Raw genomic sequence first — 19,280 nt, forward strand, 5'->3', positions numbered from 1 at the left:
ACAGCTTTGCTAAATGTGACAGTGGCACAGAATTGCGAATATATCAAATGCCACTAAATTTTTCACTTTAAAATGGTGAAGTTTATGTTCTGTAAATTTTACCTCAATTTAAAAAAAAAAAAAGAAACTTTGCTCTTCTGGCCCTGTTTGTAAAAAACTCCATTGCCTTGTGCCATGTAAATTCCACCAGCTGTAGGCTAGAAGTCACCTGGTAACACAGCAAGTAAAACTGAACCAAGAAATTTTTTTCTAAGAACATTAACAGCCAAGTGACTGGCAGGGAGAAAGTCTCACTGACAGTAACAGCAGCCACCTCCCACCTCTAGGAGGCCAGCACTGTGGGCCAGGCACCGGGCAGGTGTCTGAGGTCTCTTATCTTATTTAATCCCCACAGCAGCCCTAAGGGAAGGGCTACAGTTATTCATCCCGCTTAGAGGGAGTACTTAACTAAGAAACCTGGTGCATCTATGAGGAGTATCTGGGACTACATTATTTGAATAAGAATGGCCCCTGTTCCCAAGACTGGGAGGCTGGGATGCAAAGGAGCAGACAAATGAATGCATAGGGAGAAGAAAGCCCCACAGTGGAGTGAATTCAGACCAAAGCCAGCACTGAAAAGTGAGTGCCATTCACCTGGGTAAACCATCAGCTTCCTCCTGTCCGGGTTACCCTCAGATTTCATTTCTGACCCCTTGCCAGGGAGGCACCCAGGTTCTCCAAGACCTGGAATTTCTTGCCTTCTCCACTCTGATGCTGGGGTTCTTGTTTGTAGAGTCAAAGAATGAACTTAGCAAACCCCCAAGGTAGGAAAGCCAGGGCAGAGGCTTTCATTGAGAGATACAGTGAGAGGACAGACAGAGTTCCTGGCTCACGCCAGGAGGGGACAAGAGAGCCCGGGGTGGTACGTTTTCTAGGGGATTTATCGGCAGTTGAGGATTTGGGGGAACTCAGGGCTTAGGGTGTGGACTTAACCACCTCCCCTGCCCTCAAGGTGGGCTGGGTTGTTGTCTGTTTGCCAGGGCTGTTTACAGTGAAGTCACGGGTTATGCTGAGATACATTCCAGGCCAAGTTGCTCCTGGCCTTTTGACCTTTAACTGATCTCATTGAAGATGTCTATGTTCCTAGTGTAGTATCCTTACCCTAGAGAATTAGTGTGACTTTGACTCTGCATAAAGCTGAACACAGAGTTTCGATAGGGACTTTACATTGTTACATTGCTTTGACTGTGAATATCCTGCCTTGCTTTTTCTGGAGGCCCTCACCCTACTCTGTCTAAGCCCATGGTCCCTGTCTCAACTCCACCCCTAATTTCCTGTGGTTCAAGCCAGCCTTGCCCTGAGTTCACATTCTTGTCTGGTCTCCCTGCCTGTGCTCAGGCTTTGCTCCCCACCTGGAATGCCCTCCCTGCCCAGGTCTCATTCCCTCAGTGATTTTCAGGGACATGAAGCTCACATGCCTGGGTTGGACTCCCAGTCCTGCCGTTACTGTCTACGTCTTCTTGGGGAAAACGTAGATCCTCTGAGCCTCAGCCCAGATGGGGGCGATGTTATAACACCAAAAAAGCTATGACCCCTGAGAAGTGTTTGATGGGAAGAGGAGAAAGTGCTTTCTGCTGCCCTTTCATGAAAGTCTGGCTCCCCAAGGCCGTTCACCAGAGGAAAGCTTTGTTCTCAAAGGACTGCTAGGAGGAGATGAGCCTGAGCCAGGCCACTGGCCAAGAGAGCCGACAGGAATGGCTCCCACTGGCCAAGCGGGCAAAAGGAATTACTTTACTGCACTGAGCATGCCGAGTATGTTAAAAATCCATACATTCATAACAATTCTTAAAACGAAAACGAAAACCACTCATGGGTCAGCTTCGGAGGATGCCAGGGAACCAACTCATTGTGAAAACTGGTAGATAAAGAGAAAGCCAAGCTCTTCTCCTGCCTCTCCTGTTTCAGCTGTATTTCAAGGTAACTAAACAGTTGATGGTAAAAAAGTCCTTCATAAAAGAATTCCAGCAAATAAATGAAGAAGGAATTATAAATTGGGATTACCATCACTTTCCAAACCCTGATGAAATCAAGGATCCTGGGAGTGACTTTCAGTTCCAGGTAAGTCCAACACCGAAACCCCAATGGGGAATATTTAAATGGCTAGATCGGGCTGACACTCCTGAAAACCACTGGCCAATCCCAACATCACAAAGGGGGACACAAGACACTCCCGGTGTGGCCCACTATAAGGTGCATGTCATCACTCGAAACCTCTGGCCAAATCTGAACCTAAATCTGATCATCCCTCTATATCAAACTACCGATTTATTGAATATACAGGGACAAACATACATATTGAACAACAGCCCAGTGATGCACTTGCAAGAGACCGGTGACCTGGTGCTTTCCACAAATAAATGGCAAGGGGGAAAAAGGAGGAATGAAGAGACTCATCAGTGAAGTGCAACACAGGGACCTTGTTGGTATCCTGATTCCAAAAAGCAAGCCAACTGCAAAAACACGTTAATGAAAGAGGGGAAACTGAACACTAACTGAACATTCCTGATAATAAGAACTTACTGTTAATTTTTCATTCAGGTGTGATAATGGTTTCTTAAGAAGAGACTATCTTTAGCATTTTCAGATGAAACAGTATATTTCATATTTGCTTTAAAATGGTCCTGAAGGGACTGTTTTCTTGTGCGGAAAAGAGCAATATATAAAATTTCCACATGTTACTAATTGTTTAAGATGGGAAAGGTATATTAGGGGCTCATTATATTCTTTTCTCTTATGTAAGTTTAAAATGTTCCATAAGAGAATGAAGAAGAGAAAAAGCAGATTTGGCCCTGGAACCTTTGAACTTGGGGGGAAATGGTAATTTCTGGCAAATCAATGCTAAAGGGGAAAAGTTTGGCTTCACCTTTTGGGTAGAGAGCCTCTATGTTCCAGAAGACACCCTCAAAGGGCACCCTGGGTTGGCAATGGGAAGTGGAAAGTCCATTTGGGCAAACAATGATTTGAAATGATGTGAATCTAGAAGAAAATCATCTTCCTTGTGGTTGAAGCCAAATCTCTGTAGTTTATGTTGGCTCTGAAAGGATATTTTGTTTTATTTTGTTTTGTTTTGTTTCATTCTAAATACACGTTTAGACTACACTGTCCTGAAAAATGACTGTTTGTCCCTGGAAGGATTATGTGTGCTCTTGATCAGGCAGCTACCCACATAAAAGTAGGAGTGCCCACCCAAAGATGTCAGGAGGGAGGTGAGGACAAATCCTCCCCACGCAGGGGAAGGACAGGGAGGACCCCACGCCCAGCCCCGCTCTGCTGAAGAGCCTGTAGGGTGCTGCATCTGAGGGAAAATGAACACCGGGGAACAGCCCAGGGCCATCCTCCTGTGATCCCAGGGCATGGGGTGGGCAGGGGTCGCTGCAGGGCAAGGCCAGCCCCGGTTATAAGAAGTAGGGTTTTTTCGGGAAAGAAATAGGAATTCCAAGTGCCAGGAATCTGGCGAAGGAAGGTCTGGGGGTGGAAAGTGGGTTAGGGGAGAGGCTGGACACGGGATTAGGCCACAGTGGGGAGAGGCGGGGGGGTGGGGGGCACTGCTTATCCCCACTCCCTCCCTGCCTCTCCCTCCCTCCCTGTCTCTCTCTCAAGGAGACGGGAGCCAGACCTCCAGCCCCGGAGCAGAGGCTGGGAGCCGCCCAGGAATCGCCGAAAACAATCATATCTGGTACACAGTTCTGTGTTTTCCAGGCTATAATTCCTTCTTGGGATAATTTCTTCAATATGTTATTATAAAGTACTACAGCCCAGGTGTAGATGACTTAAATGGAAAGAATTAGGGAAGGACCAGAATGTTCACTTAGAATAATTCAGGAAGGCAGAAAAGAGCCTTCTTCCCACCCACTCCAAGGCCCTCATGGTGACAGCAACAGCTCACGAGTCCTGTGGTCTGGGGACTCCAACCTAGGGTGGGGACAGAGGACAGGTGCGCGGGACCACCACTGGTGCAGTGCCACCCTCTCTCGGGGCAGGAGGAGCTCTGAGAAGCAGGAGGCTCGTGCCTGTCTAGGTGGGAGCTCCATGCCAGGGGACTCCTGAATCACTCATAACGTCCATTCCATAGAACCGCAAGTGCCGGGCAAGTTCTTTGAAAGAGTAAAATTAGTAAATAGTAAAACAATGTATGTTCACTATTATTGTTCCTTGATGTCAAATATAAAGCACCTGGCCTAGTGCCAGGACAGAGTAGGCAGTGGCCAGAGGTCACGTTTGCTGCTCAGATGGCCCTTGTTTGGTCCTTCCTGCTCCTATGGACTCATCATGAGGGAACATCGATGCTTCTTTAATCACTGACTCAGCAAAATGGTAGTTATTTAAATTTCTTGGTGAAATGTGTTATTTATTGTGCAATTTTGTATCAAAATCAGCATATGTGATTCATCAAAAATATATAAAGGTTTTCTTGGCTTCACTGGAGATGGATGGTAATTATAGATTTGCTTTGTTTATGTCACCGTATTCCTATTATGTTAATATGTGTGTGCAAATTAGTTAGTAGTTTAAAACCTATACATGCTTAAGGTACTCTACAAGAAGATGTGTCCAAGAAATAATCAATCCTCCCATGTTTTCTTCCATATGCTACATCTGTAGCTTTTCTTCTTCCTTCCTAATTACAACCCTTAAATAGAATTCGTGCCTCATATCGAATTTACCGAGTATCATAATTCCTCCAGGTGGTAAAGATACCTCGAGACAAGTGCTGGGCATAGAAGCCACAGGGCATAAATCTGCAAAGAAGTAAAAAGCTAACCTTTTCAAACAATATGGCTTCTCTCTCACTTACCAACTTTACATTTCCCTGTATGGCCCCGGAAGATGACTGGTTAGCCAGAGACGGGTAAGATTCCTCAAGGGAGGAACAACCTAAGACAGGCACAGTCGCAGGGGGGCCATCAGGTGAGAATTTGGGGATCAACAGAGGTGAGGCTCAGAACCTCCCCCCCCCTGCTTTGAGAGAAATCTTCTGCATCCGTGGATGTCTTGCTGCCCTTGTCTAGCCTGGATTAATACTTAGTCCATAGGCACACACCTGATCATCTGATCATCTACATTTGCCCTCTTATAGCACTAAACTATGTTTTCTACCTTTATCTTGCATCTACCTACCACTTCAGCATTTTATTAAAAATAAAAATAATAATAATAAAGGGAGAAATGTGGGATCAACATATAAATCAAGTACAAAAATCAAACGAATATTCATATTTGACCTGATTGTTTATAGGTCATACTGCATGATCAAAACCGAAAGTTTCTGTGATGACTGCCCTTGCACTGTTCACCATGTAAGAATTTATTCACTATGTAAGAATTCGTTCACCATGTAAGAACTTGTTCGTTAGGCTTCAGAAGATTGGAGACTGACGAGAATTAGACTTGAGATGGATTAATGATTGTACATTGAGCATTGACCCCCCTATACTGAATTTTATTGTTGTTAACAACCATTTGATCAATAAATATGAGATGCCCTCTCAAAAAAAAAAAAAAGAGGATAAAAATTCCATCCACTCCTATATATTTACATAAAAGTTCCAGAAATGGTAACAGTTACGGCTGTACAACCTTGTGATTGTACTTAATGTCATTGGATTGCACACTTACAATCGGTTACAATGGTAGATTTTATAATATGTATATTTTACCATAATAAAAAAGTGAAAAAATTTCAGATAAAAAAAAAATATATATATATATATATATATATAAGGGGACATAAATACTTAGCATTTAAGACAATGGCTACTGTGTGTGCATCTTAAATCCTCAAAGTTCCGAAAGTCAGAGTTAGAGCCCCCGGCGCATTCTGCAGTGCACTGGGGAGGGGACGATTCCACACCTAAGGAAGGGCTGGAGAACCAGGAGCCCTGGATTCGAACCTGCTGCACATAATCTGTGTTCTTGAGCCAATTACTAAACGTCCCCAGGCTCCCATTAGCTCACGTAAAATAGGGCTGATAAAGTCCTGCGGCAAGTGTTTTGTTAGCAGTAGAAATTATCAGTATGCAGGGCTCGGCACTATGCCAGCAGATGCTAAGAACCCCTCGCCCGGATGACGGCACCAACAGGGCTGGTCTCCGCCTCATTACACCTGTTCTGTCTGTTTGCTCGGTGAGACCCAACACCTGCCCTGACATGACATCTTCATAACCACCGAGTCAACCGCCTCATTTGCATGGAAAAGTGAGACCCTGGAGGATTCCATCATTGTTAACACTACCTATAAAGCTAAACTAAAGATACTCGGCTAGTATGTAATTTTAGAAAAAGCATTTTGACCCTCAATTTGTGCTTGTACATCTCCCTCCATTGAGAATGTCCTTTCCTCTTCACATGTCCCAGGACTACCTCTATTTAAGGTATTAACTCAGATGACCTTCCTCCAGGAAGCTCTCCAGGACCTTTCCAGCCCAAAGGGCTCCTCCTCACCCCCCGCACCTCCATAACACCTTTATGCCATTTCACCTTCTTCTACTACCAAGCAAACTGCAAGTCCCCCTATTCTATTTTTACTCCCAGCACATATCCCAACATTTATGGATAAGAAACACTTAACCAATGAAGGAAGGAAAAAGGGAGAACTAGATCTCCTCTGGGAAAGCTACCACCAATTCCCAACCAAAGGTATCTGGTTCAATGGAAAAATAATAAATACACCAACTAAACCCCTAATGTTCTCCATTCGCCACAGGTTTCTGACCATTTAATTCATAAACCACCACTGATCCGGGGAGTCTGTGCGGAAAGGACAGACAAGGCAATCAATCCCGGGAAGAGAGGCTTTGATTCAGGGACCTGAGGGGCTCTCATCGTTGGCCTTGCTGATAAGGACGTGCAGCTGCTTCCCTTAGGCCAGTAACACAGGCCCAGCACCCAGAGAAACCCTCTGCACAGAGCCCAGCCCGTCTCACCCTGGCCCAGCTGCCTACATGCCCTTCTTCCTCTCCAAGCCATGCTTCTGAAGGACAGGAAGTCCCACCATCTACACTCAAGCAAGGACTGTTGTAGCTGGAAACATTACTGCTGGTCCGTCCAGAACAGCATCGCTGAATGGGAACCAAGACGCCCTGGTCTCCTCCTCTCATCTCCCTGGTGAGGCAAGTCCCATCCAAAGACCCTGGGGACATGGGTGACCAAATCCCGCCTAACGCCTGATCCCCATCCCTGCCAACTTAAGGAATCAAATATATAAGAAAACCCACAACATGTGTGTTCACGTTACATTTTCAGAAAATATTTTCTTACATGTATATGATGTACATTGCACATGTTCATGTCTACAAGGAAACATTTTTCTTTATTTTTAAACACACCACAGCCAACCCACGCTTGTAGAGAAAGTAAGGCCCTTATGCGTGAGCACGCACATCATTCCTTCTTGACCTTTTCAGGATTAAATTAATTTAATTGTTTAATAATTTAAATACATTAAAGCCAAGTGACCCCAAAGGTGAGGACACAGACATACATCTTCTAATTATGCATCCACTTGACAGTCTTCCGAAGATGTCCCTGCCCAGTGATCAAGCCCCTGTAACTCACCCGGGAGCGGGATTCAGGACATGAATGCTGGGGAGCCCCTGCTCCATTGGCCTCTGCTATGGAAGGGAAGCCCAGGCTGCCCTCTCTCAGGCCCTGCACAGATGCTCCCCCTACCTCCTCCCACCCACCCCCCAGCACACAACCAACAGAGGGAAGGAAGAAGACGGGGTGGGGGGGAAGAAAGGGCGCTCTCTCTCCCTTCCAACTGGGGAGTGACCAGCTTGGGGGACAGTCAGAAGACCTGAATTTGGTTTCAGCATCTATGAATGTCAGATTTATCTGACTTGGTTCCTTGACTCAACAAAGAAGCTGGCATTCAAGAAAGCCAAGGAAGAAGTAGTGTTGGCATCTCTCCAGCTGTGTATGTAACATATCAAGTACTTCGGGTCACAAAGTGTACAGAGTTGGGGAGTGCCCAGTAGGTTCCTACTCTGCCATCAAGGACATAGGGTTTGCCTGTGTCAATGTTGTTACACTTAATACTATCTTTCCCCCAAATTCTGTAGTGGCCTCTAAGCCTCAAACAGAACAGAAAAGAGAGATTGTGAACATCTGCAAACATAGGTGAAGTTTCTTAGAAAACCTGGACTCTGCTGGACTTTCAGATGGGGAAGGTGTGGAAAAGCAAGAGGAGGGAGGTCACCCCATTAACAGTCTTCAGCACCTCAAATTCTTGCAAGAGTACATCTTACAGTGAAGGCACAATGGAAACACCAGTCAAGGCTATGACTCCCTATCCACATGGGTAAATCTCAACTACAGATACCCAGGAAGGCTACCTGACTGCCAGCTTAGAACTAGAGGCTGGACTCCCAGCCCCTGCAGCCACATCTGCTTTTGCATTCAAAGGCCTGGAAGAAAGCTTCGCAGAGAGTATGAAATTCTGAGAGGCAGCTTGGAAACAACACAAACTTGGGTGTCACCCCATTCCCATGCCAGCCCCTTAAACTCCTGCAGCAACATCGCATTGCTCTGCAGTTAATTCTCTCCTTAAAAAAAACCTGAAAAGCTGGCCTGGGCAGGCCCCTGCCCACCCAGCTGGCTGCCCACCTCTGCTCTCCAGACAGCCACCTTCCATGGGCACCTGCCACATGGGCCGAGCCGTTCGATGCTCACGCCGTGTCCTGGGTCAGGACACACCTCCCTGCCCCACAGTCACAGTTATTGCCAACTCATCCTCAGACTAAGCTACAGGCTAGGTCAGGCTTCTTTGCTCTCTGCTGCTCCCCTGGAACTATCTTCCCATCTGAGGAACATTTGATAGTCTGTCTCCCCAACCCAAGTGAACACCCTTGCACACAGGGGCCTTGTGCGTCTGGCTCACCGTCTGTCCCTGGGACTGACACACTACAGGTGCTCAGTAAATACTTGTTGTAGCAATAAGCAAATGCCAGGGCTTTGATGCCAGCCTGTCACTTCTTCACTGCAGAACTGTAAGTAAATAGCTCTGTGTCTCTGTGCCCCGCACCACCCCTGAAGGCTTGCCAACACTATCATTTTCCCTAATTTGGTTATCACAGTGTATCTTCCTATTGCTTTCCTTCCAATGTCTGTTAAATTTGAACACTTCCATCATTTGTTGTAATTTATTGATTTGTGATTATTGGATTTCCTTCAGGGCAAAATCAATATTCTGGTGCTTTGTCTATTATTGATCTTGATCTTGATGTATGTGTACCTTTCTCTAAACTCATTATATATTATACAGAGATTTGGAAATCTTTTTGATTAATCATCACAAAAATAGTATTGGATCAAATTTGCAAGTTCGAAGGAAACATAATTCCATTTAAGTATATCAAGATTTAAAGAGGATTTTTTTATAAAAAATGGTGGCTGTTGCTAAACTCACATTCTGTGGCTTGTTGGGGAGCCTGTGGTGGTTTCCACCACAGCAGGAATTAGTAGGGATGGGAAGCAGTTCCTGCCACTGGTTTTCAGGAGCTCTTTCCCCAAAGTGACCCAAAACATTGCTCTCCCTTCTTTTTTACTCTATGTTTCTCCCATAAAAGTTAGCCGCTACAATTTCTAAGGAAACCAGTAAAAGAGTGAACGACATCTAGACGCTCACCCGTGTCTGGGCTGGGGAGGCATCTCTGACGTAAGCCCTGTGTGAAGCCTCTCTCCAGGCTGCAGGCTGAGGCAAAAACAGCACCACCTCCGGGGGCCACACACCTGGAACGTGGTCTCTTCGTCTCTGAAAATCTGCTCTTTCCACCAGCCAGCTCTGCTGTAGCCCCTTCTTTCCCAGCCCTGGCCAGGAAGCTTGGCCCCTGGAAGCAGGATAGCCCGATGGCATCAACACAGGCACCCGGCGTTGAGGCCTGAGAGACTTGAGTTCGAATCCCCAAGGCACCCCTTCCGAGCTGCATGACCCTGTCACTGAGGCTTGCTTGGTCTCCATTCCTCAACTATGCAATGGAGGTCATTAAACTATCTCACAGGCCTGCTCTCATAATTAAAGTACGCATTCATTCAATGTTCTGTGTGCCTCCCCTATCTGAAGAGTCACAGATAAAATAACGACAGCAATGGAGATACAGATGCAGTGCCTGATGCAACACCTGTGGTCAATAAATGTTTTTATCATATTTGTCATTACTGCCTTTATTCAGATCAACAATGAAAGGGCAAGTAAATGAACCAAGGAAGGCTGCACGCTGTCCTGGCTCTGTAAACTTAAAAGGAAATTCAGGCTCTGCTGAGTAAACAATCAGTTCAGCCCAAACATAAATAAAAAGGGACCCCTAAGAGTACGATTCTTGAAAATAAAACAGAGCAGGGACCTGGCCAAAAGTAGGCACTTTATATGTGTGTATAGTTGGATATATCTCAAAATTATCCTCCTAAAAAGTGTAACACAAATAGAATCTAAAAGCACCTTCCCTCTTTAATGAACTGGGCCGCAGTAGGTCAGAGATAAATAGGAAACACCCCTGAAATACTTCACGCCCCGCCATGGGAGGACCCCGCCATGGAGATGCCCTCCTCCCCTCCTCTCGGTCACATACTTTGGTTTTCAGCAACCCACCCGTCCATGGCAATTTCCTCAAAAGAGCTTAGGATGTAAGTGAGTAAGTGCAAAGTCAATAGGGAGCACCGCTGAAGTAAACAGTGACCCTTCGTGAAACAGGAACAAGTTCACTGCTGATTCCAGGAGGCTGTGGCACTGCTTGGGCCCACTGGCTGCCTGGATGATGGAGGCCTGGTTCCTGCCTTCTGGGGCCAGGCAAGTGCTGGGGGGCAGCGCAGGTAAACAAGCAGATGATGAGCGTGGTCAGCACAAAGATGGCTGGTCACTGGGTGACCCCAGACTATGACATGGGACCCGCAACCTGCACCCTGAGCTGCAGCCATGTCATGCCACTGCTGAAAATGGGAAATGCCATCTTATGAGCTGTCACATTTTCTTACACCTCAGGCTAATGTTGAAATCCAATGGTAGTTTGCCAGTCCTCTCTCTACTTTCTTGTTTCTTAGCCAAAAATTGGCCTAGGAAAATGCAGCAGGGACCTATCTGCTGTCCCCCTGACTCAGTTTCTCCCACCGAGATGCCCAGAGGGATCAGAAGTCTTACCAGAGTCTATTCCCTACTGTAAAGATGTCAAGTACCCACTAGCTGTTCGTCAAAACTGAGTACTTCTAAGAGGTTCCCTTTCTGAGCAGCTGGAACCATTTTAACTAATAAAATAACAATGTTACTGTAATGTTACTTTTGAAAAGTTCCTGTTAGCAAAGCAGGTCATTTTTATCTACCGTAAGAATTACTTACTAACCAGCAAAGGCAACAATAATATTTTACTATTTTTAAAGCAACGATTGAATAACGTAAAGAAATGATGTCAAAAGGGTATATGATAGAACACCCTGCAGTTACCAACATCTTTATGGCAGAATATTTACATGATGTGTAATGACACAGTTAAAGGTTTCTAGCACACCTATAGGAAAATCATATGGACAACATGACAGCATTTTTGGTAACATTTATATTATATATATACATTAAAAAGACAACAAGAGCTTCCCAAACTGGTAACACTGGTTATTTCTAGGTGGCAGAATTACACTTTTTTGCTTTGTATTTTTCTGTGTTGTATAAGCCTTTTGCAATTAACCCATAAAACGCTTTAAAGTTGAAGAAAATGGTTTTTAATCTTATAATCAGATAAGTAAATTAATAAATTTCCCTTAGAACAAAACGGAGAGACTGATGTAAATGGTTAATGCAAATAGTATTGATCAGCTCTTGCCCGGAATTAATAGCACAAGAGAAGCTCTGCTCTCCAGGGTTCCCTGTGGGGACACCCCTTCACAGTCAGGGCAAAGGACAGGGCCAGATAACAGTGTTTAGACGGGTCTTTGATGTCCTCAGCTCTCAGCCTGGGACTGCCAAGCACTGGAAACAAAAGCTCATTCTTGCAGCCCAGCTGCCGCTGGCCCTCCCGCTCCCACCGTTTGGTACCGCTGCATTCCCAGCGCTGACCTCTGCACCCTCCCAGACCTGGACAGCACTGTCAAAATGTCCACCCAAATTCAGCCAATGAGAAACCAAATTATTTTTATTGAAACCAGCTTTGTGTCTTCATGGCCTAGCTGGAGTAAGAATGGAGTTTCTGAAAAAAAGTGAGCAAAAAAACGCAAACTTCCTTCCAAAATTAATACTTGTGTTTACAGGGATTATCTGAGAGTATGGGGATTACAGATAAATCTTGTTTAACTGCGCTAGTTACTTTTTTTCCAACAAACATATTTGTGGGATATTAAACATTGTAAAATGACAATAATGTTAAAAATGTAAACTCACACTTCCAAAACTGCACTTGAGTTTTGTGCGTTCTACAAATAGGCTTTTAAATAGCCAGCTGCTAGAAGCCATCGGTGAGGGGGTAGAGAATGGGGGGTCGCGGGGCCCCTCACAGGAGTTGACAGCTGAAATCAGAGGTCAGGCAGGACTGCAGCTGACAGAGGAGACAAAGCAGGAGCCTAAAATGGGGCACGGCCATGCCTACCACAAGGTCAACTCCACCCTGAAGGTCACTATGCCCCAGCGGGACCCAGGACACCCAGGGTCACCACTCCTCACTGGAGAGGAAGGCTGCCCAGTTGCACAGAAGCAAAAAAAGCCCACGGGGACTCAGCCTCCCACTCTCCATCCAGGTTCCCCGTAACACCACTGCCAACTGCCATCAAGTCCTGACATAATGCCCTGACACTGAACTGTCCTAGAAGCCTGAAAGCCTAGAATTATCTACATGAGCATCTCAAGTTTATTGTGCGAACTTCAGGCACTTTCGTGGCCCAACATATTTGACTTGATAATAAAAAGCACCAATTCTTAAAATTATGAAAGAAATCAATGCAAAAGCAATTTGACAGCATTATCAACAAACAGTGCTGGAACAACTGTATATCCATAGGCAAAGAAATGAACCTTGACCTGAATCTTTACACCTTATACAAAAATCAACTCAAAATGGTTCCCAGACGTACACACAAAACATAAAACTATACACTTAAGGGGGAAAGAGAGACAGTTGAACATCTTCATGATCTAGGGTGAGGCAAACAGTTTATAGATTTGACACCAAAAACACAGTCCTTAAAATGATAAATTGATATGTTGGACTTCATCAACATTAAAGTTTTGCTCACGAAAGACTGTCACAAAGATGAAAGACAAGCTACGGAATGGAAAAAGATACTTGCAGACCTCAATCCAACAAGGGACCAATACCTGGAATTTTTTTTTTACTCTCAAAACTCAACAATTAAAAAAAAAACAATTAGAAAATGGACAAAAGACATGAACAGGGCATTTTTACCAAAGAAGATGGCAAATAAGCCATTAAAAATGTGTTCAATCCCACTGGTCAATAGGAAAATACAAATTAAAACAATAATAAGATATCGCTACACATCCATCAGAATGGCTAAAAAATAGTGACAACTCCAAATGTCAAGTATGCAGAGAAACTGGATCCTCACACACTGCTGGTGGGAATGTAAAATGGTACAGCCACTCTGGAGAATTGTTTTGCAGTTTCTTATAAAATTAAACATGCATCGACCATAAGACCCAGCAATTTGCACTCTTGGATATTTCTTCCATAGAAATCAGAACTTCTGTTTTTACAAAAACCTGTGTATAAATGTTAATACTAGCTTTTTGCACAATAGCCAAAAACTGGAAACAACTCAAATATTCTCCAACCAGTTAGTGGCTAAACTAACTGTGGTACATCCATAGCTCGGAATATAATTCAACAATAAAAAGAAATGAACTAGTGATACTCAAAACAGAAGTGAATTTCCAGGGCATTATGCTAAATGAGGGGAGGGGTGAAGTCAATCTCAGGAGATCACATTCTGTATAATTTCAGGTATCTAACATTCGTGAAGAAACAAAATTATAAAACTAGAGAACAGATCAGTGATTGCTGGGGCTCAGGGACAGGGAGGATGAGGGGTGGGAGGGAAGCAGCTGTGGCTCTGAAAGAGCCACCTTGAGAGTCCTTGCAGTGACGGCACAATCCTGGATCTGGACTCTATGAGCAGTGTGATATTGTTCTATAGTTCTGCAAGATGCTACCACTGGGAGGAGCTAAGGAGAGGGCACATGAGAGCTCTGTATTAATTCTTACAACTGCATGAGAATCTAGAATTAATCTCAAAATAAAAGTGTTCATTAAAAATAAATAATACCAATCATTTAAAAAGAAAATTCTTGTTAGTAGCCTGCCCTAACACTATGCCACTTGAGCAGCAGGGCTCACTTTATCCAGACTCTGCTTTGTTCACTCGACAATCCAGTGGGCTGGGAAGATGGGCTGCTCCTCGCCATTGTCTCCCCGTGAGAATTCTCTCTGGGAACTTGCAAGCTCTACACAATATTAATGGGGGTTAGGAGGGAGCACCCAAGGTCCAAGTCTGAACCTGTTCACTCACAGAAATGACCTCAGACAAATATAAACTGAGGGGGGTTGAAATCTCAATAAGACATACTTGTTTCTTTCCAGTGCTTAAATCACTGAAAGAAGACCCCATTGGTGACCCCAGCCCCAGTCCCTGAGAGACATCGCATCTCTGTGAACTGACAGCAGTGCACAGTGGCCAGAGCAAGAGCAGGACCCTGGTTTTCTGGGAGGACCTAAGAACACAGATGTATTCATTACTTTAAAAGTCATAAATACTTGAAGCGTTGGTAATGGATTGCCCCTGGTACCCCCTCAGGGTGCATGTACCACATGTGACAGGTGAGGTATCATGAGGAAACAGAGGGTATCCCACAGCTCAGGGGGACGGCAGAATCCTGGCATGATCCACCGGCTCTCCATGGGTTGCAACATATTACAGTTTATATGTAGCCAGACTGTGATCTTAGGTAATAAAACCTTTACCATGATAACGGTAAAGGAAGGATAATGACAACCACCTTCAGCACAGAGGCTCATTGGCAGCCTTCCTACCAGCACATAGCTCCATGAGAAGCAGGGGTTGTTTGTTTTGTTCACTGCTGTGTGTCAGGTACTTGGACTGTTACTCGGCACACAGTATGTGCTCAATAAATATTTATGTATGAAATAAACAATGGGATTTTGTTGCTAAAACATGTGTTACATTCAAGACCACATATCTGCAGATTTTTTAATTTTAGAAACAACTTTCTAAGCCTGTTCTAAATTTTTACAAATGAAGATTTCAGTGAGTTTTAAATACGTTTTACAGAAATGCAGAAGTTATTGATTAGTTCATATCAGGGAAGATATTTACATGATTGATGTAAAACACTTTTACATGGAAGACGCCCAAGGATTGGTGGCTATAATAATTATTATTCCACTAACTCAAGCATCTGAAAGCAGAATAAAAGGTAGCTACGGTCAATGAAATGCTCTTCTGTACATGAGCTCCTTGTTTTCTCTTGTTATTCTCCATACTTCTCCCCAGAGTTTAAGACATTGTTAAGCACATAGTAGCTATTTTTATTTGACAAACATGAAACTAACTGATCTTTTGGCTCAAATTTTCCTATATTTGGAATCCTACATTGGAGTCAAGACCTCAAAGTAGAACCCTTAATTGTTCTGTAATTGTTTCTACCAGTATCAGGTTTGGCTTTCTATCCAGAGTTCTATGATTCCTTAAGAACAAAAGCTCCCTCATTCATCAGATATTTACTGAGCACCTACTATGGACCAGCAGCCTATGTGTTGGGTGTTGGGGCACAACAGTGAGCCAAAGAGACCTGACGACCCTTGACAGCATTTGTACGCCAGGACATTCAAGAGGGAACTAAGAGACTCAGAGGACTGGGGCAAGACTGGATCATTTTCCACTTTATGTCCCTGAAGTTAAACGTTTCTTTGCCACTTTCTAAGAGCAGTCAAATTTATAAATGTGTTTTACCATTAATCAGTGATGTTTCATCAAGATGGAAAGAACATCAAAAGTACAATAGGAAAAGCCCAAGAATCTGCTAAAGAAACAAATTATAATTTATACATACATATAGAATATAGAATTGCTATTTAAAATGAAACTATTGAAGAAATAATTATAGGTAATATTCGTAATATAACTTTTATATGAAAAAATATACCAAATACATATCATATATTACTCATTCTTTCAGTTAGCAAGCAATTTACTGAGTCCTATGGCACTGTAAATGTTCATTCTAGTGCTACCATTTCACTTGATATCAGAAAACCCCTTTTAAAGGAAATTGTGACCAGTTTGTGATTCGATGTTTGAATTATTTAGAGATTCCAGAGTGTTAAGAGGCAATCTCAAAATAGAACTAATAAAGGTTAAAAACATCAGAATGAGAAGATAGTCTGTCACTTGAACCCAGGCAACCCCCTGCATCCTGCTGCGTGCCCAGGCATAGTCCGCAGGACTGGGAGGGACCAGGACATTTAAACAAAGGCTGTGGTACGGACCCTTCGTGCATTAGGTGGGTTATATATCATGTTATATATAATTTTATATATAATATATATCATGTTATATATAATTTTGGCCAATGTTTAAAAGCATATAGAATTTAATTTTAATACCAGAAAAAATACACTAAAATGTTACCAGTAATTATAACTGGATCATACGTCTGGTTTTCTTTTTTTTTTTTTAACTCTGCTATATGTTCTTAAATGTTATGTCACAAATACACATTACTTCTACAATAGGCTTCCCCATCCTTTAAGTACTACAATTCCTCTGTATATCAAGAACCTGAACCATAAAGCCAAGAGTGCCCATTAGGCAGTATATGGGCTGAGAAGATTAACTGCCTAGAATCTTTATGAAGGGATTAGAGGTTCACGGGCCCATGGAATGGCCAAGAAGGGTTCCATGAGCTGACCTCAGCCAGCCCTCAGGGCCAGTTGCCCCCACAAAAGCGCTCGAAGCTTCCTTTCCAAGTCTGGACCAGAACCACGGAAGCATGCTGGACAGGGAAAGGAGTGACTACTAAAAGCAAGCTCCCTTCACCCACCTAATGCACGAAGGGTCCGTACCACAGCCTTTGTTTAAATGTCCTGGTCCCTCCCAGTCCTGCGGACTATGCCTGGGCACGCAGCAGGATGCAGGGGGTTGCCTGCGTTCAAGTGACAGACTATCTTCTCATTCTGATGTTTTTAACCTTTATTATTTCTATTTTGAGATTGCCTCTTAACACTCTGGACTCTCTAAATAATTCAAACATCGAATCACAAACTGGTCACAATTTCCTTTAAAAGGGGGTTTCTAATATCAAGTGAAATGGTAGCACTAGAATGAACATTTACAGTGCCATAGGACTCAGTAAATTGCTTGCTAACTGAAAGAATGAGTAATCATCCATATTAAGTACAGAAACCTTTAGAAAGGCTCTAGAAAAGTATAAACTCTCCTACTAAAAAATACGGATATTTTAAGTGTAGCTTCAAATTACCCACCCAGTAAAAGATTGCAGGTGTTGGTCTAACTGGCAGTTATCACTAATTAAAAACATGTTAAACCACAAACCCATTTAAATCATCTGCAATAATAAGAAAAGCCAGGGTGGAATTTCAATTTCAACCTGTGCTCACTTCTTACTCCATAAAACATACCTGCTCCAGATTGAACAGCACAGCACCTCATCCCCTGCTGCGGGGAATGGAAACGCTAAGCAAGCCGATTTCAACATGAAGAGACTCGAGGAAGCGTCTCTTCACCTGCGTTTCACTTAACCGTTTCACATTTTTAATTTGGTTTTTGTTTCCTAGAAACAAACTTTCCTGAGCAAGTGCTGAAAGAGTGCTTGGGAAGCAATGGATTGGTTATGAGGAATTCCTCAAATCTGCTCAGGGATTTAAGACATTCTGAGAAGATGGTTAGAAGTGGGATTCTAATTGGCCGTTAAAACCTCCACTAACATTTTCCTACAAAGTGCTATAAATCAGGTGACATTAACACATTTATGTAAGGTGAAGTTCACAACCCTTCCAGACCCCTACCTCTCCCCCTGCCTAATGCCCAATGTTAAATGCAAAAATTAAAACGCTCTCACTGGGAATAAAAATTTTTTATCAACTTGAATTTGCACATTTATTATTTTTAAAATGTATTTTTTAAAAAACTTTTCAAGCCCTGAAGTTACACTTGCCTCTGTAACAGAAGTTTCCTAAAGAACTTCGGTACACAGCTAAGTAGTTCCTCTTTCCGCTGGTCTTCACGACCAGGGATCAAAAGAGGGTTGACAGCAAAATGGCCCGGCATCCTTCCCCTTGAATGGCGGGTCGCCCCGGCCTCCCCCCAGGCTTGGCGCCGGCGGCCACACGCGCGCGCGCACGCAGGCACGCACCTTGTTGGACCTCAGGAAAGCGGCCTTTGTTCCCCAGACCCAAAACTGGAATCCAGTCACTAAGCGCCCCTCCTCGCCTCCTGTGAGCCAGCCTTTCCAAGTGCAGATACCCCAAGACCGTCCGGGGAAGAAACCCCATATTCTCCTGCGTCCCAAGTGCGGGGGAGCGGAGGCTGCCCCCTGGGGCTCCGACTTTTCTAAACACATTGACACCGACACACACGCACTCCCACCCTCAGAAGAATCAATGTTTCGGTCATTGTCATTTTGAATAGCTTTCACCTACGGAGCGGTCACCTTGCGCCAAGCGCTGCGCCCGGAGCACCGCGCGCTCCAACGCTGACGCTCCAACTGTCCGACCTCTCAGTCTATCACACTCACACACACACTCACACACACGCGCACGAGGCAGCAGCACCCCGCTCCCCACGAGGCTCGAGGCTCAAGCCGGAAACCCGGGCACCCCCTCCGCGGGGCCGGGCGGGAGAGTGCCCACGCCCGCCCGGGCGCCCTGCGCTCCCCGCTCCCCTCGCGCCGGGGCCGGCGGGCGCCGAGATCCCATCCACCGGCCCGGCCCGCAGCCTGGCCGCCGCGGCCGTGCGCCCTCCGCCCCGCACGGCGGCCGGGCTGCGGGGCGGCTCTCACCTCGGCCCTTTGTCCTCCCGCGGGCGCGGCGCGCTCCGGTGCGACCGCCGCCGTCGGAGGGCCAGCCCAGCCTCGGGGCCGCGGTCCCACCCCCGGCGGCCGGGCTCCCGCCGGGCCGGGGGCACTCGGCAAAGCCCGGATCACCGGAGCGCCGGCGGCGCCCAGCCCCGACCCCTGACACCGGCCGCCCCGCGGGAATCCACCGCTCCGG

General features: G+C 44.9%; 1 protein-coding gene across 2 annotated transcripts in view; it reads right to left on the reverse strand.

Annotated features, from left to right (window-relative positions):
* Positions 1–19,280, reverse strand: part of GREB1 (growth regulating estrogen receptor binding 1) — a 130,293-nt gene that overhangs the window by 108,500 nt on the left and 2,513 nt on the right. The window contains exon 1 of one of the 2 annotated variants that reach the window (XM_037026570.2): positions 19,070–19,231. The exons of the other annotated variant lie outside the window; for it this stretch is intronic. The gene's annotated coding sequence lies outside the window, so the exon portion shown is untranslated. Of the gene's footprint in view, positions 1–19,069; positions 19,232–19,280 lie in introns of those variants that run through there. 2 annotated transcript variants of the gene reach the window in all.

The sequence above is a fragment of the Manis javanica genome, chromosome 1 (genome assembly GCF_040802235.1).
Source record: "Manis javanica isolate MJ-LG chromosome 1, MJ_LKY, whole genome shotgun sequence".
NCBI classification, from domain to species: Eukaryota; Metazoa; Chordata; class Mammalia; order Pholidota; family Manidae; genus Manis; species Manis javanica.